The sequence below is a fragment of the Lissotriton vulgaris genome, chromosome 2_1 (genome assembly GCF_964263255.1).
Source record: "Lissotriton vulgaris chromosome 2_1, aLisVul1.2, whole genome shotgun sequence".
Classification (NCBI taxonomy): domain Eukaryota; kingdom Metazoa; phylum Chordata; class Amphibia; order Caudata; family Salamandridae; genus Lissotriton; species Lissotriton vulgaris.
The window spans coordinates 2,131,183,001-2,131,208,875 of NC_141687.1; the positions used below are offsets into that span (position 1 = coordinate 2,131,183,001).

Genomic DNA, 25,875 nt, shown 5'->3' on the forward strand with positions numbered 1-25,875 from the left:
TAAACTACCCCATCCCCATTAGCCATCAGTATCCAACCGCCATCTGTATCTAAGGGAAACACCCAGGGGCCGGGCCCAGTTCCCTCAAGCCCCGCATCCCTGCAGCGCAAGCCCCCAATCCTGCACATCTACAATCTCATCTGCCGTCCCAGCTGTCATAGGAGGCCAGGGCAGGCATCCTGTGACCGAGTCTGCAGTATCCGATCTCAGCGAACCCTTCTCCGATTCTGACACCGCTGGTGACACTGTTCTGTTCTCTTGCAAGATAGCCGTGACGGCCTGAAAAGCAGCAGTTTGTTCTTTCTCCGTTTGCGACTCCGTAGGTTTTTGAGATGCAGGATGGCGCCTCCGAGTACGTCGTGATGTGCGCGGCCGGGGCTCCTCCACCAATGCGCCCGCACTGTGCCCTGCTTCCCCAGCTTTGTACATCTCCAACCAACTCCAGGCTTCCTCAGGGCTATTATGAAAGAATATCTTGCCATCCATGGATATCCGTAGGCGCGACAGGAACATCAGGGAGTAGTGGAGGCCCTCATCTCGGAGTGCTCTCTTAACTTCTACAAATGAGGCTCGACGATGCTGCACTTCGAGCGTGTAATCCGGAAATCGCTTCACTTTACTATTGTCCACTGTGTATGGGCCTGCTGTTCTAGCCTTGTGCAACAGGAGGTCCCTATCTTCGTAATTGAGCAGCCTAGCCACCACCGGTCTGGGCGGTCTCCCTGGGGCTAATGGGCGAGCGAGCACCCTATGCGCCCTCTCCGGGGTGTAAAAGGGCGTAAGGCCTTTAGGCGTGACCTCCTTCCTCAGCCAATCCTCCAGGAAATCCGCCAAGTTTGCCCCCTCCACTCCTTACGGCAGCCCCACCACTCAAATGTTGTTTCTTCGGTTCCTCCCTTCAGCATCTTTCGCCCTCCGTTCCAGGGTCTGCAACCGGTGCTGGACGTCTGTCATCTGGGCCGCGATCGCCGTGTGGGCAGGCTCCAAGGACTCCAGGGCTGCCTCCATCCGTTTCACCCTGTCGGCCAGTTTAGTGTGAAGATGACAACTAAGATAAGCTGCCATCTTACACCTTAGGTCGTTTTTCCTGTCTCTTTGGTTTTACAAACTATCTACACATATTTCGGCATATATATTTCTTTATAATGATCAAACAAACTTTTTACGGACGTTTGCGATATTTTAATATTCTTAGTATTTTCCTTAAGGCATATCGAACATGGCTCATCACTTTGCATGTTCGCTTCTCTTCGCTTATATGCGGTTTTAGGATATGTTAGTAGACTAGGTGATCTTCCAATATTATGATCGGCTTTTTTAAGATGGCCCCCTTGGTCTTAATTTTTGAAAATGTATTTGCGTGATACATGGAAGACATACTCAGTTTTCTGCCCGGTGTTATGTTATTGAACACAAACAAACTACAAATAGCAAGATTGCGGCTATACCCATAGAGGCGTTTTGATTGGGTGGAAACATGCCATGTGACGTTTAGCTTCCGGGTGATTGTATTTAAAAATGCACGGCTAGTGCGGCGACGTTTGGTGGTACGGAAACACTGTACGGACTGCTGGCGGTTACTATCCCCTTTTCAGTAAGTCATTGTAGGCATTACAGTTCCAATGTTTATTTAAAAACGATAAGAGGGTTTATGAATTAAACTATGTAGTTTGCGTCGGTGTTACGAAACCATTACCTAACAGCATATTACCATACTCTTGTTATATCTATAACTGCTGTTGCTGTTCTGTTGATACGACGAGTTAATATGGGCAGTGGAAGGTGGCAACATGCTGCATGTCTTTGGCATGAAGTGTAAAAATGCACTTTTTTAGCTCACTGCCACGCGGGAGTATTATTCTATAAGGAGGATCCAGCAAAATTTGGAACGAAACACTGATTATTATGTTCCAAGATGGCCGCCTTGTTTTTTAAGCCATATTCGCTATGGTGATCTAAAATGCATAATGTATTGCTGAAACATATTGACATGTTAGGATGTTATTTCTCCCGAAAACATGACCTCTTTTTTAATGAAGTAATGTAGCTCTTATTGATGTGTAGTGGGTCATGGGTCATAGGATGCCAATAAAGACACCCGATTTGGGAGACTAGCACAATTTTAAAATATAGGCCAACAGTCGCTTATGTTGTTGGCTGAAAGAAAAACCTTCTTTTCTAAAAAAGGAATGTAAAAATAAGGAACAATCGGTTTTGATGCTGTTTCTCTAGGTTCTATGTATGGAACATATACTGGACAGCAGATTAACATTGATTATAGTGATTTCCTTGGGTTTTCTGCTTTTTCCCATGGAAGTATCCTAATTAATCCTTTATATTGAACAAATATCATTCCAGATCTCTGATCTCAGTGTTTTAGAAACTTTGCAATACGAGATTTTCTCATTGAAATGTTTATATATGCAGATTGTCTGAACATTGTATAAAAACCTTATTCATACTGGCTCTTGAAATACTGTGTTTTGTTTGGAGAATTCACTTTATGACATACATTGAAAGGTATGGGTTTTTAATTGTTTTTTGTATTATTGTGTGGGTTTTTCTGTATAAATTGATAAAGTTTTGAGTGCCACACAAATACTGCTTTTGCGAAGGGGTGTCAACTAGTTTTAGAGATATTGTCTCATGTTCACAACAATATGCTTTGAAATGTCTTTGGACACTGTAAATGCTTCTTACATTGAATCATCTATGCATTTGAGTTAATGCTTTCGTGTACCTGTCCATGCATTCATTTGTGTATATAATGGTCAGCAGGTTCCAATCATGTAAATGCATTTGAATCATGTGAATGTAATGTTATGAATAGGGTTAGGCTTCATCATTTTTAAATACATATATTTGTATGTTTTCTTAATAGCCCTGAAGAAGTCTCTCAAAAGACGAAACGCGTTGGCTATGATGAATGAATTTATGAAAGAAGAATCTGTCTGTGAAAAATAAAGAACATTTTGATAAAGAAAAATACACTCTGGACTTGGATACCTTTTTAATATTCCCTAGGTGCTGAATTACTTGAATTGTTTGATTAGTGATAACATGAAACTCTGATATCATTTTTAAGAGTGCTGGAACCATTTTTGCGTTCAAGGCTAGTTTAGTGTGATCAGCAATCCCAGACCCTGCGTCACATGTGCTATATCCGATTGCAGGGCCTCCCTGGTGTCCGTGATTGCCTTAAGTATTTGGTACACTTGGAGCTGGAGCATCCCTTCTGGGTGGGACATAAACCCCTCCTGTTTGCTCGACGCACCGCATCCTCCTCTTCCAGCGCTTCAGTGCTCATTGGGCAGTCATTCATCTATTGCTGTGGTCCAAGTCTCCCCGATCGTGCTACTGGTTCACGGCTCACCATGAGGGGCCCCACGTTCCCCGCAGCTCTGCTCACCTAACCTCTATGTGGCTGCTCCTGCACCATTAAGGGACCATCCAGCAGCTGTGAGAGCCGATCAGCGCGTGCCGCAGCTCCGCACCGGCACCGCCAGGAAGGCAGATCTTTGCACAGATAACCCAAGTGCCGTCCCAGCAATGTCCACTAGTCCTTAGCTGCCCCCGGCGCCGTCTTACCGCCCGCTGGCAGCCAGCGTCTGCTTGCCCTCTCAAGGCTCTGCTGCAGCCATCAAGACATCCCTCAGTGCCCACACTGCGGCGGTCTCCTCCTCAGTCTCCGCCAGACCGCCCGTTTGCCTGAGTGGTCAGATAGCCTGCTGGTCGTTGCAACCCGGCTCACTCTGTATTGCCAGGCTCACAAAAAGGCGTACCGCCCCGAAATCAGATGCTCCCCCAGGTTATAATCCAGCAAGGAGATCCGTCCGATGCTTCACAGTGTGACCCACCGGTTCCAGGGACGGTGCTGTACTCTGCTGCCAGTGTCTATAGCGCGATCGGTCTCCTACCCTCTGCAGTTCACAGCAAGGTCAGAATCTCCTTTGCTATATCGGCAAGAGTTGGTCCCGGCCCCCTCCAAAGTACATCATGGCCTCAGCGCCAGATCGCGGCCGGCAGGAGGATTGCCGCGACCCCCGCAGCTCTCATCCGCAGTCCCGACTCAGTCCGTCGGTGCCCTCAGTGAAATCGGATCATCGCCATCGCTGCCATTTTCGGGGCTCTGTGGAGACGACCAGACTCTTCCTCCCGCCCCTCGACAATCCGGGTGCCTCCACCACTTCGGTGACTCTGCCGGAGCCGCCAGTCCCCCACCGCTGCCCTTCAACGCAACCGGGGGCTTCTTCCGATGTCCTAATTCAGGATAAACACCAGGGTCGACGCGGAGCTCCGGGCTCACACGTCGTCCCTCATCAGCTCTGTGGCCACGCCCCCATCAAGCGGTATGCTCAAGTTGGAATATTCTGAATATAAACAAATCAGATACAATACCACCAATGCCAAGACCACTCTTTACATACAGAAGAATAAAGAATATAAAAGACCATATAGTGAGATCCACGATGAGATAAGCCAATGCATTCATCCAAAGAAGCATAGATGGCCCAAATCCTGTGGTAGCAAATTACAAATGTAACACTTGTAAATCCTGTGCCACAGCAATTGACTCCCCAACTTTACAATTTAATGGTCACCAGATAGCACCAACTAATCTAACAAATTGCAAAACAACAAATGTGGTTTATCTCCTGATTTGAACCTGCAAATTAGGATACATAGGTGAAACCAGTAGGGCAGTCAATACTCGATTGACGGAACATAGATCCGCCATTAGAAGTAGGAAATTGACAGCACCAATTGGGCAACATTATATTGAATATAACCACACTCCCGAAGACATGCAATGGTATATTGTTGTGAGAGTTAAAGGAAAACCTGGTATGACAACTGAACCCATTATAAAATGTAGAGTTTTCTGGATCTACACTTTGTAGACCGCTACAAAAGGTTTAAATCAGGAGATACCCTGGGATCAGCCTATCAAATACAATTACTGAAGAATCAGTAAAAATTAACAGCCACAATAAGCTTATACTTGAAATGAAAATAACATAATGAAATAGTCCATTTTGGGCAAACCTAGGAATCCGTTCTATAAGAATGTACTATGAACAGTAATAGAAATACATTATGGGATAAAATCTAGTTATGTTTCCCCTAGAAAACTCACCTGGAATATATTGTAGATCAACAACTGCCACTATAGAACATTAGATATCTGGCAATCATTTTGGCATCTATAATGTAAAAACTTAGTCTAAACAAACTAGTGCTACAAGTATATATCGATTAAGTAGCAATGTTTTATTGTTCCTTTAAAAATAGGCATCACTAATATATGTCTTGCTTTAAAGAATCAAATAAACCACCTCCGATGCAAATTGGAATTATTGTTACTTTGAGAGCGGAAGGAACAGGTTGTAAATTCAGCATGAAGACAAATGCCATATATGATTAAATATACTGCTCCGAATATACGTAAAGATTGCCTACTATATGAAATAATAAATATTAGGTAAGGTCCCTAAGTTAAATAATAGAATATAAGTAGAATTGACTAGACTAAGATGGCGCCAAGTCTAAATACCGGCTGCAATACAGCACATCTAGCCCTGGAAGTAATCACACACTTTTTTTTTTTTTAAACTTTATTTTTGGTGCAGACAATGATAGCATATAACAGTTGCGTCAACAGTCACAGGAAATCAACGACATTATGTCAAAGAAAATTTTTCTGTATACACGGCCCATCAGCCCACAGCCCGAGGGCCGGGCGGCGGTAGCTGGTAGCATATAAGCTAGGTCCTGAACCTAGCCCTGTGACTGCACAGCAGGATATTCTGATCTGTTTTTTTTTTTTTCGATTTTCTTTAATACAGGTTACCCCCCAACTCCCCAAAGGAACCCCTCCCCTCAAAACTACGGCATTCATGACTAAAACATGTGTACACAGGTCGTTCACCTCATTATGGCACTCCTATTGGCAGGTATAGCAGCGGTCGTTACGTAAATTAGGAATGACGCCTTGAGACACAAAACACAATACTTCCCAGTTGTAACCTACATGTGCGTGTGCGGTCAGGCACTCCCCCAACTCACCGGTCTCCCCCACCCTCTCCACCGCCCTCACCGTCCTCATCCTCAGACTCTGTATCCCCAGGGGTGAACAACTCCGCACTCGTACCATCCGAATCTTCGGCTGCCTCACCCAGCACTCGCATCATTCTCCACACAAGCAGGTCGTCCTGCAGTTTTACATCTCTACGCACGGATTGCATAAAGGTTTCCTCCGCCAGGGACCATTCCCCCACATCTCTAAGCCAATGTGACATCTCCGGGGCCCTCTGTCCCATCCACGTGATGGCCACCCTCCTCCTTGCCAGTACTAGAAGTAGCTGTAACATCTTGTAGGGCAGAGTACACTTCCTGGGCTTGGGGACTAAGGCTAACAAGCAATGAAGGGGGGTCAGTTCCATCCGGAGTGCAGTAACTCTACAAATGTGCGCCACCACCGACTGCTAGAAGGCGTAAACCAGTGGGCAGTCCCATGCTAGATGAAGAAAGGAGGCCCCCGGCGCGCCACACCTAGGGCAGTTATCGCGCTTGTCCGGGGCAATACGCTTCAAAGCAACCGGAGTCACATACGTTCGGTGTAAGAAGTTAAAGTGTGTCAATTTGAACCGTGCGTTGCACGACACCTTCCGGGTGAGTGTACCAATGCGTTTGCGCTGTGTTGGGTCTAAAGCAACCCCCAGGTCAGCCTCCCAGGCCGCCCACGCCGGAGGAACCGGTGGAGTGGAGTCCTGCCGCATGGCTGAGTACAATAGTGTTACCAGCCTCCTGCCCCTACCACAGGATAGGATAATATTGAGGGTATGGGACACAGGGGGCGCATCAGGGAATTGCGGCCAGGTATCTCGTGCCATTGCATGGAGGCCCCTAGTAATCACACACTTTGACGTTAAAGATCATGAGGAGCATCTAAATAGTGAGGACAACGCGGGACCACCAGTGTTGTTTACATGGGGCGTTTGAGAGAATCATCGTGACAGGTAAGAGATGCATGTCAGTTAGACTTAAACACTCATGTATAGATAAAATTAACAATATCTAAGTTGCCAAGAAAGCTTAATTTATCGCTTAATCGGGAAGCATAAAACCTAAGTAACGATACATGCTCGGACATAAATCTATATTGATAAGGATTAAATTGACTGCAACCAAGAATAATGAGGACTGATCGCTCAGGGAGGCAATGCGGAATGTGTAGGGGTGTGCGGGGAGTCTGTGGTCCATTTGTGTTCATTGGAGTGGGGTGTGGTCGGCCAGGGCATGGTGGGCTCGCTAAAGGGAGCCCGTCGTGCCTCGGTTAGTCATGTTCTATTTTGGCGGGTGTGGACGGATTATGGGCTCCCGATGTACTTTTGGGTGTTTTACATGCTTCATTGTGTGATATATTAAGAGAGTAAGGGCATGCCAGAATTTAAAAATAAAATGATGCGGGAATTTCACCTGGGCGTATATTGTTTTTATAGTACGAGCCTGGTTGAATCTGTAAATATAAAGTAAAAACAGTTGTGAATTAAGAAATACCACATTAGCTATCAAGAAGAACAGCATAAAAGAAATAAAGAATATACTGATGGCTTAGAACTGACATTGAAACATCTTTAAATAATTGAATTAACAAAATCTGAATAAAGAGGGTTCCCCACCTTTAATTAGTAAGATTAGGGCAGTGTAAAGGAATCCTGAAGTAGTGGAATCTAGTAACGCAAAATGTCAACTTTAGCGTCTAAACCACATAAAAACCACATAAAAAAGAATCCAGAGACATCAAGTCTATATGAAAGATAGGAGGGTTGTGATGATATGAAACAAGAGATGATGTGTAGAGTTATAGATTGATATCCACAGGCCATTAAATAATGTTAAAAAACTCTTAAAATGGACAAAATGAACATATGGACGTATCAACAAATGTATCATGAAATGTGAGAGTAATAATTGGTATTACAAGTTTATGTACTAAGACAACCTGTTTTATATATAATGAAAATGTCTTCAATCAGAACAGATATCTGTCTGTATGAAATTGTTTTTCTTTTTTAGAATAAAACAAATAAGTGATTAATGTCATCATACTGAACAAAAATTTGGAAAAAGTAAAATAAAAGAAATTATTTTGATATAGGTTTGTCATGTGTTGATATATATGGTCACTTCAAGTAATTTCTTGATATAGAATGTGTCTGTGAAATGTTTCACTTCAAGTAATTGCTTGCTATAGAATGTACCTGTGAAATGTTTTGATCCACCTTGCCAAAGTGACTCTTTTAAAAAACTACCAACAACATGACAACCATGATTCCTCAAAGAAATCTTCAAAACAGATCTATTCTTTCGCTGTTAACTCAGGCATGTCCAAAGAAAAACATAAGAGGTACACAAATTGGCATTCCAAATATTTATTGAAGCAATTGGACTCTTGTGTGAAATATGTGCAGTTATTAATAGAAAGAAACAAAACAGAGTAAACCAGCATTATGGTAATGGTGTGGAAGATAAATAATTGAACCATTATGCATTTTTGTTGATTATATGAATGCCTATATTAATACTCTTACCCAGGGCATCCTATTGTTGTCATCATAGGCTGCGGTGGTCTGCCAGAATACCTTAGTGTCCTTCTCCCCATTTACCTGCTGGTGTGTGTCATCTGAGATCCTTTCTTGGTGTAGAATAGGCTGCTGTGTCTCTTAGACTAATGACAAGATTTAGCTGCGCTAGAATTTAAGCATGATGTAAGTAAGTACATTTTTAATATGCTTGATTAATTAAAACCATTGCATATAATACATGAACAATAAAATAAAGATTAAACGGATCTAGTTTGTGACAACTGAAGATAGATTTTTCAGTCTTTTTCAGTTAGCTCGAAAAATTTTGCATGGGGTGGCCTTGACAATCCCATCGGAGTGCCTCTCTGCCTTAACAAAGGCTTGGTACAGTCTATATTATAAAACTGGTAACGTTTGTTCTGTGTCCAAGCTGTGGTCCAGCGTTCGTTGTTTGTTCTACCTACCTAGAGCTGTCGCTGAATGGACAACATCTACACATTTTGCAGGTGTGTACCTAGTCCTTTTCTGTTATATTTCCAAGTTAGGCCAATGTAGCGAGGGAGCTTATTCCTTACATTGTCCTAGAAAATAATATTTCAGCGGGAACCTTTTGCACACATTTGCATGCATGACAATGTTGGATTTGTTTCTCTGAAACTACTTTGTTTATACATCCACCATCGCAGAACATTATCACTCTGCCTTGAACGTCATGTACTAGGCCTCTCTACACACTCAGTACAAAAGTCGTCCTATATTCATCCACGGAGCGAAAGCTGTATCTACTTATCCATAACATCACTAATCTAGCGCGCACATCGTGAAGGCTGCTTTTATTATAAATAATAGGCATCCCGATAGATTGGTAGAGGAGGCACTTTTGCTGACACCGAAGGTCACGCACTGGTTGACATTCCGTAAGGGGTGTCCAAATCGAGACGAAGACGGGATCCTTCACTTCTCCCATTAGGTAATGGGGGTTGGTTCATCCCTAGGGGGGATGCTTGGCTCTACACCTACACACACTCTAGGTACACTTAGAGTAGGGTTTGCATCGTAGAAGTACGTTCGATTGCCATTGTGCAAATATGCCTACATATATTTATTGCTCAGCACCATGGTAGAAATGTATCTACTGTTCACTCTTTTGGTGCTTGTAATTTCCTTTATTTGCTTCTGTCTCCTAATCATTGCAGCACACGTATTTTATACAAGACTAACGTTGGTTCAATAAATATATTGAAAATGTCCCACTGTGTATTCTCTGTATATGTCTCTGAGAATAAGTGAACACGAGTGAATGAGCGAAAGATTCTGTTCTGTTTCCACGTTTCCTGAGTGTTTAGGGTTGTCATGTTCAGTGGTTGCCAGAAACTTTTGGTCCCTGGTAGGTTAGGGGGGCTTACAGTGGAACTGTGAGCTAGCTGGTCTATAGCGCTACATATCCTGCGAGGTGTCTGGAATCAGTCCAGGCACCAAGCCCTTCTTAGTTTACATTTTCCGAACAATGTGCAGATCCTATGGATTAGTAGAAACTACACAACACAAGGTCTGATAATGTGCCTACAATGAAGTGTAAGTGGAAGCAAACCATATTCTGAGAACATTATTCCATACGGAAGTGCAAGTAAATGTGTGTTGAAAGCCATAGTTTAAAAAGAAGTCAACATTAAACGTGAGCATGTAAAATGGAAGTGTTTGTGCCTGGGGCCTATGTAACCTCACGACATTGAGGTCTAATGTCCAGCTCTCTAAAGCTTGGCTCATGGGCCATCCTCCTCTTCTTCATGGCCAGCCTTTTCTCTTCTAGAACTTGCTCTTTCTCCAATTTAGAAAGGGCCTGTGCCTTTTCTAGCTAGCAAAGGTCTAGTCCTTGTTAATCTTTGCAAGCTCCAGCTTCAGTTTCTTCTCCTCCCTCTTGTCCAGCTAGTCTGGGTACAGGTTCCTTGAAGACACTCTGCTGCATGCCCTGGGGTGGACTTCCAGTCTTGGGAGGATGTGTTCCTCACCTCAATTGGCTGCATGACAAGAACTCCAGACAGGTTCTGTTTCAACTCCTCCTCAGACTCAGACCCTTCCTCCTTATCTTCTGGATTGGTCTGGTGAGCTGCTGCCCTTGAACGTGAGGCTGTTTGAAGCTTTGCCTTCTTGCCACTTCCCTCAATACACAGCCTCTTCTCCTGGCAAAACCCCTTGAGTTGGACTAGTGTGTAGGTATCCAGATTGGCCTGATCGAATTCCATCTTGTCAGACAAGGCCACAGACTTTGCAGAAAAAATGGGAATTAGGCAAAAAGACTATTGGAGTAATGAAAAATGTCAGTTAGAGAGAATTGGCTTGAATTGTTCTAGATGGCGAGTAGTAGTGCATCCTAAGTCACTGTATGGCACTGCACAAACAGAAGTCCAATCCTCATAGCTGATCACCAATGTTAGAAATTAGGTTTTTGGTTGGCAGAGATATACACACTGTCTAACCAGGAACTGCAATCCTAGTCATGGTAAGTCACATACACACCATAAATTAACCTGTGCACAAACTCTGTTGCTTGGCACAGAGCAGGCATGTTTAACTTAAGAGACAATGTGTAAGGTAGTTGTGCAACACTTTAAACAGTAACACTGTGAAAACACCACAAAAACCCTCAGTAGGAGGTTCGAAAAATAGATTATGATTTCATACATAAATCAAGACCAAATTGACAATAATCCAATAATTTTAAGATTAAATGGAAAAATAGCTCTTTGAAGCAAATAGCACTCAAAAAGTTAGTTAGTCGCACTGGACTTGGATAGAGTTAAGAGTTCATGCCTTCGATGGAATGCAGGCATGCTACAAGATCCATGCAGGGCCCACTGAGCAACAATCCTTTTGCTGCATGAGTTGCATCAATGAGCTCCACACAGTTGGGGTGTTGCACCAGATTTTCTACGCAACTGCTGTGATGCGTCGGGTTTGTTGAGTAAAGGGATGGTTCCAAATGCTGTGGTTCTGAAAGCAATGTGGAGTCTTAATCCAAGCAGTGATGGCGATGTATTGGTTCAAAAGCGGTGTGCTGGATGTGATTCGGCAGTTCAAAGTGCAATGCACCGATTCTGCTCCCTCAACAGCCACAATACATCGGTTTTGCAACCTATAGATAGTTGTGTAAGTTCAACTGGAGCAAGCACCCGGGTACCCTTCCAATGGACCAGGCACAGTAGCAGGTGATGAAACTTTGATATCTCTGATTCTCAAGCAACAATAGGCAAGCCAACAGGCATTTAGAGATCACCCTGGAGTCCAGCTCTCCTTCAGCAGGGTCAGAAAGCAGAAGGCTTCAGTGCAGCACATCAGAAAAGCAGTTCTTCCAGAGCAGCAGTCCAGAGAGTGACTGATTTGGTGGAGTCAGAGGCCCAAAACTTATACCTAGTTGTGGCGGTGTAATGAGGGTAACTTCAAAGCAGAGGCTATGAAGTGCACAGAGGTACTTCCTTCATAGCCCTGGCTCCAGACTCGCTACAAGGGGCAATCAGTCCTTTGTGTGGGGACAGGACATCGCCCATTCAGGTGTAAGTGTCTGCTCCTTCCTCCCATCCTGCCCAGGATGAGCTATCCGGATGCATATGGGCACGCAGACAAACATACCCTCCCTTTGTGTATAGCTGTCTGGAGGGAATGCACAAAGTCAAGCTGTCATCCACCCAGGATGTGTATCGGAGACAGGCTGCAGGTGCACAAATCTTTAAGAGCAGAGAAATGCCAACGTTTTAAAAGTGGCAATCCTAAAATAGTTATGTTAAATCCAACTTTGCTAGCAAAGAGGATTTATCATTACCATTCCAATGATATGAAACATGACAGGGCTGCCCCCCCCCCCCTCAATCAGGAATTACAGCTTAAAAGTGTAAACTCCCAATGTTAACCTATGAGAAGAGTAGGCCGCACAGTAGTGAAAAACAAATGTAGGTGTTTTTCACTACCAGGAAATGCAAATCCTAAAGGTACATGACCTACCGTTTACTTTCCCAGCACCCTGAACTATGGGCTACCTAGGGCCTACTTTAGGGGTGACTTAGTTGTAATAAAAGGAAAGTTTAATGCTTGGAAAGGAGTTTTAAATGTCAAATCGACATAGAAGTACCACTGGACACACAAGCTCTGAAGTGGCAGGCCTGAGACATGTTTAAATGTCTACTTGTGTGGATGGCACAACCAGTGTTGCAGGCCAACAAGTAGCATTTAATTTACCGGCACTGGGCACAAGTAGTACACTTTACGAGGGATTTTCAGATGTATCAAATATCCCTATTTTGGACAAACTAATGTTACCAAGTTTTAGAGGAGAAGCACATGCACCTTAGTACTGGTCAGTAGTGGTAAAGTGCTCAGAGTCCTAATTTCAACAAACAGAATCAGCAAAAGAGGCTGTAAGCAGACACATTGTTTGGGGGAAGACCATCCTAAGGCTGACAGGTCAAACACCTACTGCAAGGCATATCTCTCTGATAGGATAACACCCTAGTTGCCTTATTACATTTTATAAATGTAATTTTCAAATAAGAAGAGATCACCAATTCAAATTTAGTGGTTCTGGAATCACAATTTAAAATTGTAACTTCTGGGGAAGTCAAATTTTTATTTGCCACTTTTAGAAAGTTGGCATTTTTCAGCCGGATAAATTTAGTGCCTGTAGCCTGTCTTTGAACGTGTAACTAAGTGTAACTGACAGTTGGGTTTTGTGAATTCCTCTAACACAGCCACACAGAATAGGCTGCTTATGTGTTCTTGGATGGTTCATCACTGGCAGGATGGGAGGGAGGAGTGGGACACAGCCCCACTTATACCTGAATATGCTGTGTTTTTCCTCCACAAAAAGGACTGCATACTCTCTGTGGTTGAGCTGTACCCAGGACAGGGAAGGCAGGATGCCTGGTGACTCCAAAAGGAAACCTCTAGAAGCGTTTTCCCTACTTCAAAGACATATTTGGGTATGAATAATAAATACTCTACCGGATACTCTGCCAGGAAGGAGGACTGCTGTGCTGCTGAAGGTCTCCCACTCTCCGTTATTGCACTCTGCTGAACTCCTGCTTTGCTGTGCTGACCTGCTGCCCACTTGCCTGGGTGAGAAAGACCATACCCGTATCTCTTGAACCCAGAGCCCAGAGTGAATCAAAGGGCTAGTTGGCTGGACTTCTGCTCTGAAGCCTCAGGTACAACAGGTTTCCAACAACCTTGCATCTGCACCTGTACTCTGCCATCTGTGAATATACCCTGCTAAGTGGTGCCTCTCCAGTCCTGGACCCTTGGAAGTTGGCCTAAGGGGCTTTGCCAGCCTCTGTGTATCTAGCAGAACTAGTGTATCTCCTCTGCTGCATGGAACAACCGTGAGCAAAACCGTCGTATCTCCACTGTTGCATGGATTGGATCAATTGCAGACTTGCATTGCCACCACAGCCCGCATCGCTTTCGAAACTGTCACTGTGCGATGCAGCCTAGGCAGCCTAGACACCAGCACCGAACTCCACATCGCATCCTCGCTGCTCATCGGAACCGACACATCTTCGCACTGTGTGCTGCGTCCTGAACACCAGATATCGCATCGCAAGCTCGATCTAAGGATTCCTTAGCGACAACACAGGCCCTCGAATCACAGCCTCATCACATCTTCAAACCGATGCATAGCATCGTCCGTGAGATACAATTTCGGCACAAATTCAGACAATGCTCCAAAACCAGGATTGAAGGTGCTTTTGTTTAGCAGGCATAACTGGGTCTCTTTAGATGCCCTCATTCCCTCACAGTCGGCCTGAACTTGTGACTTTGTCCCAGTACCCACAGTTGTTGCTTTATGCCTTTTGGTCTATTTTCTCTAAATACTTTAAAATTCAATAGCTCCGATTCTACTAATTGGATTTTTGTTGTTTTGGTCTTGTTTAATTTATTACATATTACTGTAGTGTGGGTTCCTTTTGTAGTGTGTTTTCACTGTGTTGCTGTTTGACGTGTTGCCCAAATACTTTACACATTGCCTCAGAGTTAAGCCTGACTGCTCTGTGCCAAGCTACCCAAGAGTTGAGCACCGGTTAATTTAGGGTTTGCTTGTGGCTTTACCCAGAGAAGAATTGTGGTTACTGCTTGAGAAGGTTTTCACACACCTCAACCAGTAACCCAATTTCTTACACTTACACAGTGTACCCAGGGCTTGTAAGTTAAATGTCACAAGTGGACTGCAGCATTCACTGTGCCATCCACTTTAGTGGCAATGTAAACATGAGTGCATGTCTGCCACCAGTAGTCTGGCTCTGCAGGTTTAAACTGCAAACTCAACCTGTGAAATCAACTCCTTTTGACAGACCTCAGCCCTCCTTTTAAATGTTAAGGAATCACCCCTTAGTTGGTCTTACATGTCAGTGGACATGGTATTTGAAAGTAGGGCATGTAAATGTTTAATGTTAAACATGTCATTACAGTGAAAAAGCCCTCATAGCTATTTCCACTTTAGCACGGTTAGGTGTTACATAAGAAGGCATTAAGATTAATATTTAATTTAATATTTACTTTCTCTGCTTGGGAATTATCCACAGACTTCATTTTTGGACTTCGTAAAATAATTGTTACTATCCTAATTAAATCAGATATGTAATAAATATTTTAAACAGGTACTTTTAGAAAAGTCACCTGTTGCATGCCTAATGCCTCTAAATGTCCATTTGTTTGAGCTTCCAACTGCACCCAGGAGGACAATAGCTCCCCTTATGAGGTATAAACTGGCTTCCAGAGCCAAGACAAAGGACTTGAGTGTGACGAGATGTTCTGTTTTTCTGAGAAGCTGATCATCTGGGCTATACCGAAGACTAAATTAAATTCAAAGGGTCCTGCCAGGTCACAAGCATGTGTAGCTAACACCAGGGCCTGCTCCTTCCTTTGTCCCTTTATGCAGTCAAAAAGTCGAAAAAAGAAGATGGCAAGGAGGAAATAATATCTATATCCACTAAATCATAGGGAACTCCATATTACCATATTTACAGTACACGGTCCTATCTTTATTTATACGAACCTCATTCAAAACAACTGACCACATACCACAGAGACATTTTTTGAAAAAATTATAATCATTATTTTGTTTCTCTTTTAAAACATACAAACATATATATATTAAAAATATATACATATACAAAAAACATTTACATCCCAAATCCATACAAACCAAATGCATTAGTTCCTTCTACCCACTTGATTGGAAACTAATCAGTGTTTACAGACTAAATCAAGGCAATACACAGTGAGGTAGTCCTCTATGCACATGAGGTTACCACACCTCTAACAACCTTATTTCAAGTGTGCATTAAAGCCATAAGAATTATTATTTATTCCAGGTGGACTCCTCTCGTCAAAGAATGTTGACGCGGACGCGTTTTGGCTACATTTACATCTTGGCCTCTTCAGGTCAAGGCTAAGGGAACAAATGTGAAGCAAACAATGATAACTGACTTATGCTTCTGGGCAGCTCAATCCGTCATGTGGCAATTTCCAATGTACCAGCCACTATTTACATCACCTAAAGGTGGCCTTGAACTTGGGGTAACAGGCAATCTGTTGTTGTGTTCAGTGAAATCACTGATCACGTTTAATGTAGACAGGAATTTTATCACTCTATTAGTTGCCTCGAGTAAAATTGCCACATGCGGCATGCGTAATCCTTGCAATTATGTACTTAATTGGTGACAAGCGTTCCTCACTATATTCGCTGCCTTAAATTGGACCTGTACCATTGGTCTTTGGTCCGTACTCGCACTAAATCCACCGGCAACTGCCACTGCTTTAGGTAGTCAGGCATCAGCCCAAGTAAGAAAGTAGCTACCTCCAGAACTGGTTTAGAATGACCACAGGGGAGGGGTTGCTCATTTCCCATGTCCCATCTCAGGGGTCTGCTCAGGAGCTCTGCACAGGGTAAGAAAGGTTCTGCCATGTTGATTTGGGCGAGATAGGGGCACTGTGGGATTGTTTGCAGTAAAAACCCACAGGAGAGGGGAGGGTTCACCCTGGAGAAATTGTTCCCCAGTGGTTAAAGAGTGGCCAAAGGTTTGCTTCATCCATGGGCTAGCTTTGGGAATAAATATGGCACTCACAGTACCCTCCTCAGAACACTGCTAGACCTGAGGAAGTTTCACTAGTGTGCTGCCCTACAGTAAGATGACGGGAACTTTTTCACTTTTATTCAAGACCCTCGTAGTGGCTCTAAGAACCAGAAGACTGACCTCAAGCTTTGAGAGGGCTTTTCCCTCCACTCCAAGCTGAGCACTCCCAACTGAACATGATCTTGACCCTGCTGCTAGCCTCCGTAGGAGTGCGTCCTGAACCCTAAGTGCTTACTCCAGGGTCCTGAACCTTTGGATTGCATCAGAGTGTACTACTACTGACAACGTTGGACCTAGACAATTCTGGGAACTTTTTTCCTTGGGACCCATTTAGAAACCAGGACCAACCTGCCCAGCTGATACAGCTAGGGTGCATTGCTTTTGGGGCTGGCTTCACTGTAGCTCCTACTACGTTCCCCACTTTACGACGGAATACGTAGTTATCAAAACTGCTTTGACTCCATTCTGCAGCTCCCTCAATGCTACCATTAATTAGGGCCCGATCAAAGCCGAAGGCCTCCAGAGCATGACAGCTTGAACTTCTCCTGCCAGACCCTTTCCCGCTGAAACTCAACAGTTCCATTGAGTCTCCATCTCGACGCTGGACTGCATAGACGTCAAGCTCCCCCCCTAGCGACGCTAGCTAACTGCCTGCTCTTGCCAAAGCTGATGTAACTTTCCAACCAGGACAAACTTGGTCTCCAACTGCACTACATTGCAGTCAGCCTTAAAACGTACCTTTGTATTGGTTCAGCACGACCAGAGGACTGTGGTTGGCGTCCAATGCTTTTTAACGCTATTTTAAAATTCATACTCTAAAAATGTTTAACTCCGGTTCTACTGATTGGATTGGGGTTGTTCTGGTGTCATTTTATTTATTAAAATAGGCTTAGCCTTACAGATGAAGTGCACATGCTACACTTGCTATGCTCTATCCTATAGTCTAATCAGTTGTATCCGTAGTTTGCCTGCCTTTACAATAGACTTGATCTTGTAACATAAGCACTGATCAATATATGGATATGCCACTGGTGTAGTACTCACAATAAATGTTCTCATCCTCATATTAATATCACAATTTTCATTTCAATGTGAGAGCGAGTGGTAGAGTGGAGCAGATTTCATTCACCCAAAATGAACTTTTATTTGTAACGGATTCTTTTAAAGGTACACAAATCAGGGAAAAGTTGCTTCCATTTCCTTGATGACATGCCTCTTCCACCATACCTTTGTCCTTATCATCACTGAAGAACTCTTGTGGACCATGTCAGAAAGGAAGATGCCACATGGCTGTGAATTACAGGAATTTAAGGGCCGATTACAATGGCAGGCGGATCGCCCCCGCCAGGCCGGCGGTGGTCACTGCCTGCCCGGCGGGGGCGATCCGCCCACCAACCTTACTGCAAAGACCCACCGCCATGTTATGATGGCTGGGGGGTCCGCGGCTGACGAAAAGACCGTCCAGCGGGTTTAATATGGTGGCGGTATCTGGAAGACACCACCATCCCTATTACGATGCAGGCTGTAATCAGACTTTCCATGGCTGCATTGCTGCCATGGGATGGCTGGCGGTTCCTGCTGTTGGGGGCCCGGTGCGGCCCCCAGGGTGTTGGGGGGTGCACATGGGGGGTACCTATGGTACCCCCCTGCGTTTGCATGTACAATGTGGCAGGCACTGAGCGGTGCCTGTCACATTGTGCATGTAAAAGCACAACATGTATTTTTTACATTACGGTGGGTGCTGCTTGCAGCACTGCCCGCCGCAATGTAAAGTATACAGGATGCGCCTGCCATACTGGCGGGCGCATCATAATTCGTATGGCGGGACCGGTGCAACTATGGCGGGCTGTCCCTTTTGCAGCTGTGATGGCAGGCGAACTTTGTCCGCCCGCCATCGTAATCGACCCCTTAGGTAAAGAGGTCGACGTGGACAGGGGCACGATGTTCCCACAATCTTTATTTAGAAAGAATTGTTTGAAAGAATACGTTTAATATACTGAATAAAGTACAATCAAAACAATGCTCGACAGTCTGCATGGAAAATACATTAGGATATCAAAACGAGTACAGTTGCATGAAAGGGGAGAGAGAAAAAAGGGGGAGGGCTATATACAGGTTTTATGCGAATAATAGTCTGATAATTTACGTAGAAGATATAACAATATATGCGAAGTAACGTGCATTATGAGAAATTAATATTGCCATAAAAGGAAACTCAACGAGGTTACAGTACTTCTTGTGCGCTAGGTGGGAGGGCAAACAAAGTTTTTGCATATTTGTTAAGAAAATCTGTGAATGAGGTCCGCAGGTCTTTTCGCTTTAAAACTAGTGATATAAGATACATATAGGCAGTGTGTAGTCTATGATTATGACATACTGTGTACCACCATGTTTTCAATGACAATTGAGTAGAATCTTTTCTTTTTCTTATTATTTGCTTAAAGCAACTTCCAATAAAAAATCTAATAGTCTCACGTTTAGTGAAACATTTGCCCAGTCGTTGATACACTACCCAAGAATACATTAGAAATAGAGTAAGATACATTTAAATGAAAAGGAAATTAATCTGATTAAAAATTTGTGACCAAAAAGTAGAAACGAAAGGGTATTTAAAAGGTAAATGCTTTAAATCAACATTTTGTGCTCCAACATGTCCAGCAAGTGTCAGGAATAACCAGATTGATTTTGTGCAAAGATACAGGAGATAAGAAGAATCTATTGTATATGTAAAAGAGCGTTTGTGTTGTGTTTGCTGCTCAGGAGGATTTTCTGATGTTCTTCCAAATCTGTTTCCATGTTGAAAGGGGCTATGTTGTGGTTAGAGCACGTTGCCATGATACTTCTGTATCGGTTTTGATTCTGTCATTAGTAACACATTGTAAACGTGTATTAAAGGCTGGAGGCCTTTAGGTTTGTGTATAGATGATCAGCGAGATCAGTTTAGGGTCAGATGTTAGATTTGAAGTAGGTATATGTGTTGAAAAAGTATCCTGTAGGAGCCAAAATTTGTTTTGAAATGAGGATGTGTAGGAACCTGGCTCTGTATATATTATACCAAAGTAAGATAGAGTGTGCACAGAGTCCAGGGAGTACAAAGAGGTATAGCAGAGGCTCTATTAGGTAAGTACTAACAGCTCTTTTGGTGGTAGTGTGGGCGAGCAGCTAGGCTTATCCAGAGGGTGTGACTTTAAAAAGTAGTTTGAATTACACAGTAATTACTTTAAGAATACATTTCAGTTACATTTAGATTACTTTGAATACTGAACACCTACGGATCTCACAATACAATGTAAGTAAGACTTTTCTTGGTTTTTAGTCATAGTGTCTGTTTTTTACATACAAAACAGCACTTCAACACTTAGAACATCTTAGACCCAAGATCTCATAACATGCAGTTGGCTTCCTGCCATTTGATTTAACTGTTGCCCTCCCTGGCCGGGGGAAACTCCGGGTGACTTATAAAGCGGGTCAGAGGGATGTAGGGGTAGACTTGCCTTGAGATTCTTGCACTTTGTCCCATACGCTCCACGTGGCCCTCAGGATCAGTGAGATGTAGACCCAGATTGGACGATACCGTTTAGCTAGCCAGGATACCTTACATACATGAATGTCCACGATTGCATGGTCTATAAAGCACCAGTGTTTATCCGATGTAAGCCTATACTATTCGACCATATAGCACAGCTGGGCTGCTAGATAGTACTGATCCAGCGGAAGGCCATGGTTGAACTATTCACCAAACCAAGTATTTCAATGGGGCCCATACACATTTAGCCATGTGTTTATTCACACTCCCTGGCCAAATTCGCTCGGGATGAAGGATTTATAATTCACTTAAGTTCTGAATAGATAATTCCCTGTAACCATAATTGGTTAAAATAAACAGTATAATGCCTAACTAATCTTCACAAATCAACACTCTTTCATCTGGTCGATGGATCATTAGTTGAGTTAGTTGATTGTGATATTAACAACTATCTAACTAATCCACAGATCTCAGTGAAGTAACCACAGACTCTGAGTAAGATTCATAAGCTTTATCAAAGATAGAACCGCTCATATTTCAGATTCACAGTGCAAACACCATCATTCTTAGCATGGGAGAGAAGAATTCATTTAACAAAGACATTCTTTAACACGGAATTCATTCAACAAAATAAAATGCATAAAGAGTGAATATATGTAGAGACAAAAGGACATAGTATAAAAAATATTTTGCAAAGAAATATGCAAATTTAAGACAGAAATGATAAAAAAATGTTTTAACTTTATTTACCAGTTTTACATTTATCACATCGTCATCACCAGCTCATAGTAGACATAAATGCGATCTTACACAGTTTACAACATATTCATACATTTCACATGGGCAATGGTTCCAACTGTCAGCTCACCTTTGGGTCCAACATTGTTACTGTTTCACCATACGTTAGCTCTACAATTCGCCGTCCTACCAGCACATTTATGAACCACAGCAGGCCTCCATCACATGGAATCTGCAATCACCCTATTGGAATATCCAAGATGCGAATTCTGAGCTCAGTGTTTCAAAATCAGCCAATACCAGCAGGCACTGTTCCGCAATTTGGTCGCGTGTTAGGTTGTGGTTGGTGCGCTGCTGTGTATCTTTTAAATGGGCCCCAAATATCCTGAGGGCGAGATGAGCTGGGCAGCATGGAAGCATACATGTCATAGTTTATGTTGCAGTGTGTTAGACAGTGTAGCCAATCCTTGCACTTTGGAACCACTTTTTGTTATGTTATAACGTTTTGTAGAGTGCACAGCTGCACCAGCAAAGAGGCGTCCCGGTGCTAAGCAACAGAAAAGAGAGGCTGCAGAAAATGGAGGACCTAAAGCAGAGGGAAAAGATGGGTCTTGATGGCCATACGAAAAGCAAGGTAGTTAATGCTGCGGATGGAAAGAGGGAGTGATTTCCAGAGTTTAGATGCCAGAACACTGAAGGAACGCCCACCAGCCCGCTCCCTCCTTAGCCGGGGAACAACCACTAGATTGTGACCAATCGAACGGAGCTGGCGAGTGGGAAGATAATGTAACACCAGGGGAAGAGAGATTCAGAATTTTAAAAGTGATGTAGAGGGCCTTGAACTCAACGCGTCTAGCCACCGGCAACCAGTGTAGCCGAGGGATAACATTAGTGGTGGAACAAGTTCTAGGCAGGCCGAGAAGAGTTCTGGCTGCTGCATTCTGGACCCTCTGCAATCTCAGAATCTCTGATTTGTTGGTTCCCAGTTAGAGCGAGCTGGCATTATCCAGTCTCAATAGAACAGAGGCTTGGACAATAACCTGTCTAGTGGGTGGATCAAAAAAGCCTAATTGCAGTTTGAGACCACACAGTATGCCAAACCACATCCCTGACACTTTCTTGGTTTGGACTTGAAAATTTAGGGCCAGATCTAACCAGATTCTAAGTTTTTTTACCACCTGTTTAGGGGCCGGCGTACAACCAAGAGCAGCAGGCCACCATCGCTCACTCCACAGCTCAGGATTTTTTCCTACCAGCAAGACCTCGGACTTTCTGGTGTTGAGCTGGAGTCAGTTAACAGTCATCCACTCAGCGACGGCGGTGAGGCCGCTTTGAATCTTTTTGGCATCCCGCAAAGAGTCATCGGAGAGTGCCACAACCAGCTGTGTATCATCTGCGTAAGACACAACTGTAAGCCCTCTGCTTCTGGCCACTGGTGCCAGTGGTTGCACACAAAGATTGAAAATAATGGCGCTAAGAGCTGAGCCCTGTGGCACACCTCGTTTGATGGAATGGATTGTAGAGGTGAAAGGGGGGCCATTACCTGTAATGTCCTATTTGAAATAAAAAGGAGATAAACCAATCCAGTGCAGGGCCCAAGATTCCTGCCTCCTCCAACATTTGCAGCAGGATCTGGTGGGAAACGGTATCAAACGCGGCACTGAGGTCCAGAAGGATCATTGGGAAGTGTTCCCCACATCCACTGCTGCCCTCAGATGTTCTGTCACAGCTAAGAGAGCAGACTTTGTGCTATGACCAGGCCGGAAGCCATTCTGAGAAGGGTCCAGTATGTTATTCTCCTCTAACAAGCCTGTCAGGATGGACTCTGCCCCCATTTGAGTGCAATCTCCCTTTTCGCCAGCAGCAACCCCAATGCAGTGAACTTCCGGACCAATTTTGGTATGTTATTTACCTATGCCAATAAAGCTATGGCCGGTGTAGGATCTATATCAAAACCAACTACGTTCCCAAGAATATGAAAAAAATCGGTCCAGAACCTACTGAGCCAGGTGATCAAAGTCAGCATGTGGGGCCTTGCATTTAAGACAACAGTTGGGTCTGTCTGGGTCCATTTTGTGGGACATCTCAGGTGTGATGTATATGCGGCGTAACAATTTGAAGTGGATAAGCTTGTGTCGGCTGTTCAATGACACCTCCTGAGTTTGCATACAGCATGCAGCCCACTGTTCATCTGATATAGGGTGACCCAGATCCGCCTCACAACCAGCCCATATCTTGCTGTTATGAACTGGGATTTTCTCCACGCAGGCCCTATACAGTTTAGAAAATATGTGTACCCCTGTTTTGCTTTCAATGGCGAGGGACAGAGGTGGGAATGCGTCCGGTTCAACCGGAAAGCCAGGATTTCTAGCTTTTATGGCTACCAGCATGCGGGTGAGTACAAATTTATCCATAAATGAGGCATCTAAAAATGTTTCCCCATCAGAGACTGAGAAGATTTGGGCACAGCAAACTTAGCAAGTGTGCGCTGCATTCTCTTTTCTCCAGTTACTGGTATCCAGCTTGGATTCGGAAGCGGAAAGCTTAGGGAATACATAGCCGGAGATCCCAGCAACCTAAACAGTTTTTGCCACGCCCAGCAGGTGGTAGAGACCATTTGAATGTCTAAAGGGTCGCGGGGATAACCCCGTGGCAATATCGTGCTCAAGGTGTCTGGCGTACCAAATCTGCTTCAGGCCTAAAGAGGGGATCCTAGCGTCCGGGTGATACCAGGAAAGGGCAGAGCTGCATTGCGCAATTAAATAGTATAATTGAAAATTAGGGACTCCAAAGCCTCCCCTATGGTATGGCAGGGTCATGACCTCCCAGCGGATTCTTGGACGCCTGGCACCCAGGCCAGCCGTATCAGATGCCTATTAATCGATTTGAAGAAACGGTTTGGCAGCGGGATAGGAAGATTGTTAAATAGGTATAAGAATTTGGGCAAGACCACCATTTTAATTAATGCAATTCTCTCCGCTAAGGAAAGTGAAAGGCGAAGCCATCTTTCCACCTGCTGCTCCAAGTTGCTAATCGCCGGTCCATAGTTCAACAATAGAAGTTCATCAGTGTGTAAGTGTATGTTGATCCACAGATAATTTACCGATTCAGAGCACCAAGCTAATGGATATTCGCACTCCCATCTGACCGTGACCGAAGTGAGAGGGAATATGACCGATTTATGGCAACTGATACCAAGGCCAGAATAGCCGCCAAATAGAATTATCTTTCTGATCAAGGGGCCAAGTTATTTTGAGAGTCTGTTACATACAATATAACGTCATCTGCGTACCATGACACCAATAACGGTCCAGTGTTAAATTGGAGCTCCCTTTAAAGGTGGCATTCCTGGAAATGTCTAACAAGCGGATCCATTGCCAAAATAAAAGGTAATGGGGACAGGGTGCATTCCTGTCTCGTACCTCGGGAAGGTGTAAAGAAGTGAGAGAGAGTGCCATTTAAGCGTAATCTAGCGGTCGGAGCTGAGTATAGTAGTGCAGTGAACTTGATGAATCAGAAAGTCATGCTTAACCTGCGCATAACTGTCCATATATATGGCCATTCCAGCGAATCAAATGCTTTTTCCGCATCCAGCAGCACTGCTTCTGCAGGTGTAGAGGGAATTATGCGGTGCAAGACTGCGAATAGAGTGCGTAGGTTTAGTGCGGTTGGTCTGTGGGGAACAGGTCCCGACTGGACTGGGGAAATTATCTTATCCAGTAATAGGGCCAAGCGCACTGAAATCGTCTTCGCCAGAATTTTATAATCAAAATTAAATAGCGATAAGGGACGATACGACCCGCACTGTAAAGGGTTCTTACAGGGCTTAGGTTATAAAATTATCACTGCTTCCCTCAGTGTGGGTGGCAATAGGTTCCGCTCTAGGGATTCCAGATAAACTTCCAGGAGTTTAGTGGCTAGTATATCTTTGTATTGACTATAAAAAGCACCTGTGAAGCGGTCAAGGCCAGGAGCAGAGGCGCCGGTTCAGGCATCAATCGCGTACAATATTGCATCCGTAGAGAAGGGTTCGGCAAGGAAGTCCTGCATATATTTGTCCATATATACCATTGCTTTTTCGGCAAAGTATTCATCCCGCTCCGCAGAGGTGTGATTTTGCTTGGAAGTGTAGAGGTCAGTGTGGTAACCCAAGAATACGTCCCTAATGTCAGACGTTTCCGTTAAATGAAACCCAGACATCGACAGGAGAGCTGTGATGTACACTTTAGAATATAGTGGTGTAAGTAATTGCGCTAGCGTGCGACCAGGTCGCTCGCCCTCGCCATATTTTTGAGCTACTGCATATTTGCTGAGGAAGTGTGTTTCTCTTTCCGCAGCTTCATGAAATTCTAATAGTAACGCCAACTGGCGCATTTCATCTTTAGCGGCTTCCGAAGAATCTATAATAGAGAGTTCCAGAGTGGTGAGCCGCAGTTCTATGTCGTCTATGGTTTTCCTCAAGTCCCTCAGGACACCTGCTTGTTTTGAAATGAAATACCAATACCCCTGATATAAGCTTTGAAAGCCTCCCTGAAAGTCGCCCATGTGCCTACCAACCCAGTGTTTATAGCAAAATAGTCCTCTATAGCTTCTCCCACTTCGTTAACGAATAAGTCATCTTGCAACGCTCTACCTGGGAATCGCCACTGGTGCTCCTGCCCCCCTGGTCTAGGGAGACGAGTTTCAATAAGACCGGAGAGTGATCTGAATAAGTACGTGGGAGTACCACAAGAGAGGTATGCCAAGTGTGTGGGACCAGAGCTAGCAGCCAAAAATCCAGTCTGGTCCAGCTGTTGTATTGAGCTGCATAGTGGGTGTAACCCGGGCTTGGCAGATTTCGGACCCTCCAGCTATCTATAAGTTGGTATGTACCACATATGTCCAACAGTTACCTGTGAGC

At 44.1% G+C, this 25,875-nt stretch overlaps 1 long non-coding RNA gene across 1 annotated transcript in view; it reads left to right on the forward strand.

The window, feature by feature from the left end:
* Nucleotides 1-2,987, forward strand: part of LOC147733815 (uncharacterized) — a 273,223-nt gene extending 270,236 nt beyond the window's left edge. Inside the window, exon 5 of the long non-coding RNA XR_015308753.1 lies at nt 2,882-2,987. This is a non-coding gene — a long non-coding RNA (uncharacterized LOC147733815). The remainder of the gene's footprint in view (nt 1-2,881) is intronic.
* The last annotated feature ends 22,888 nt before the right edge of the window (nt 2,988-25,875 follow it).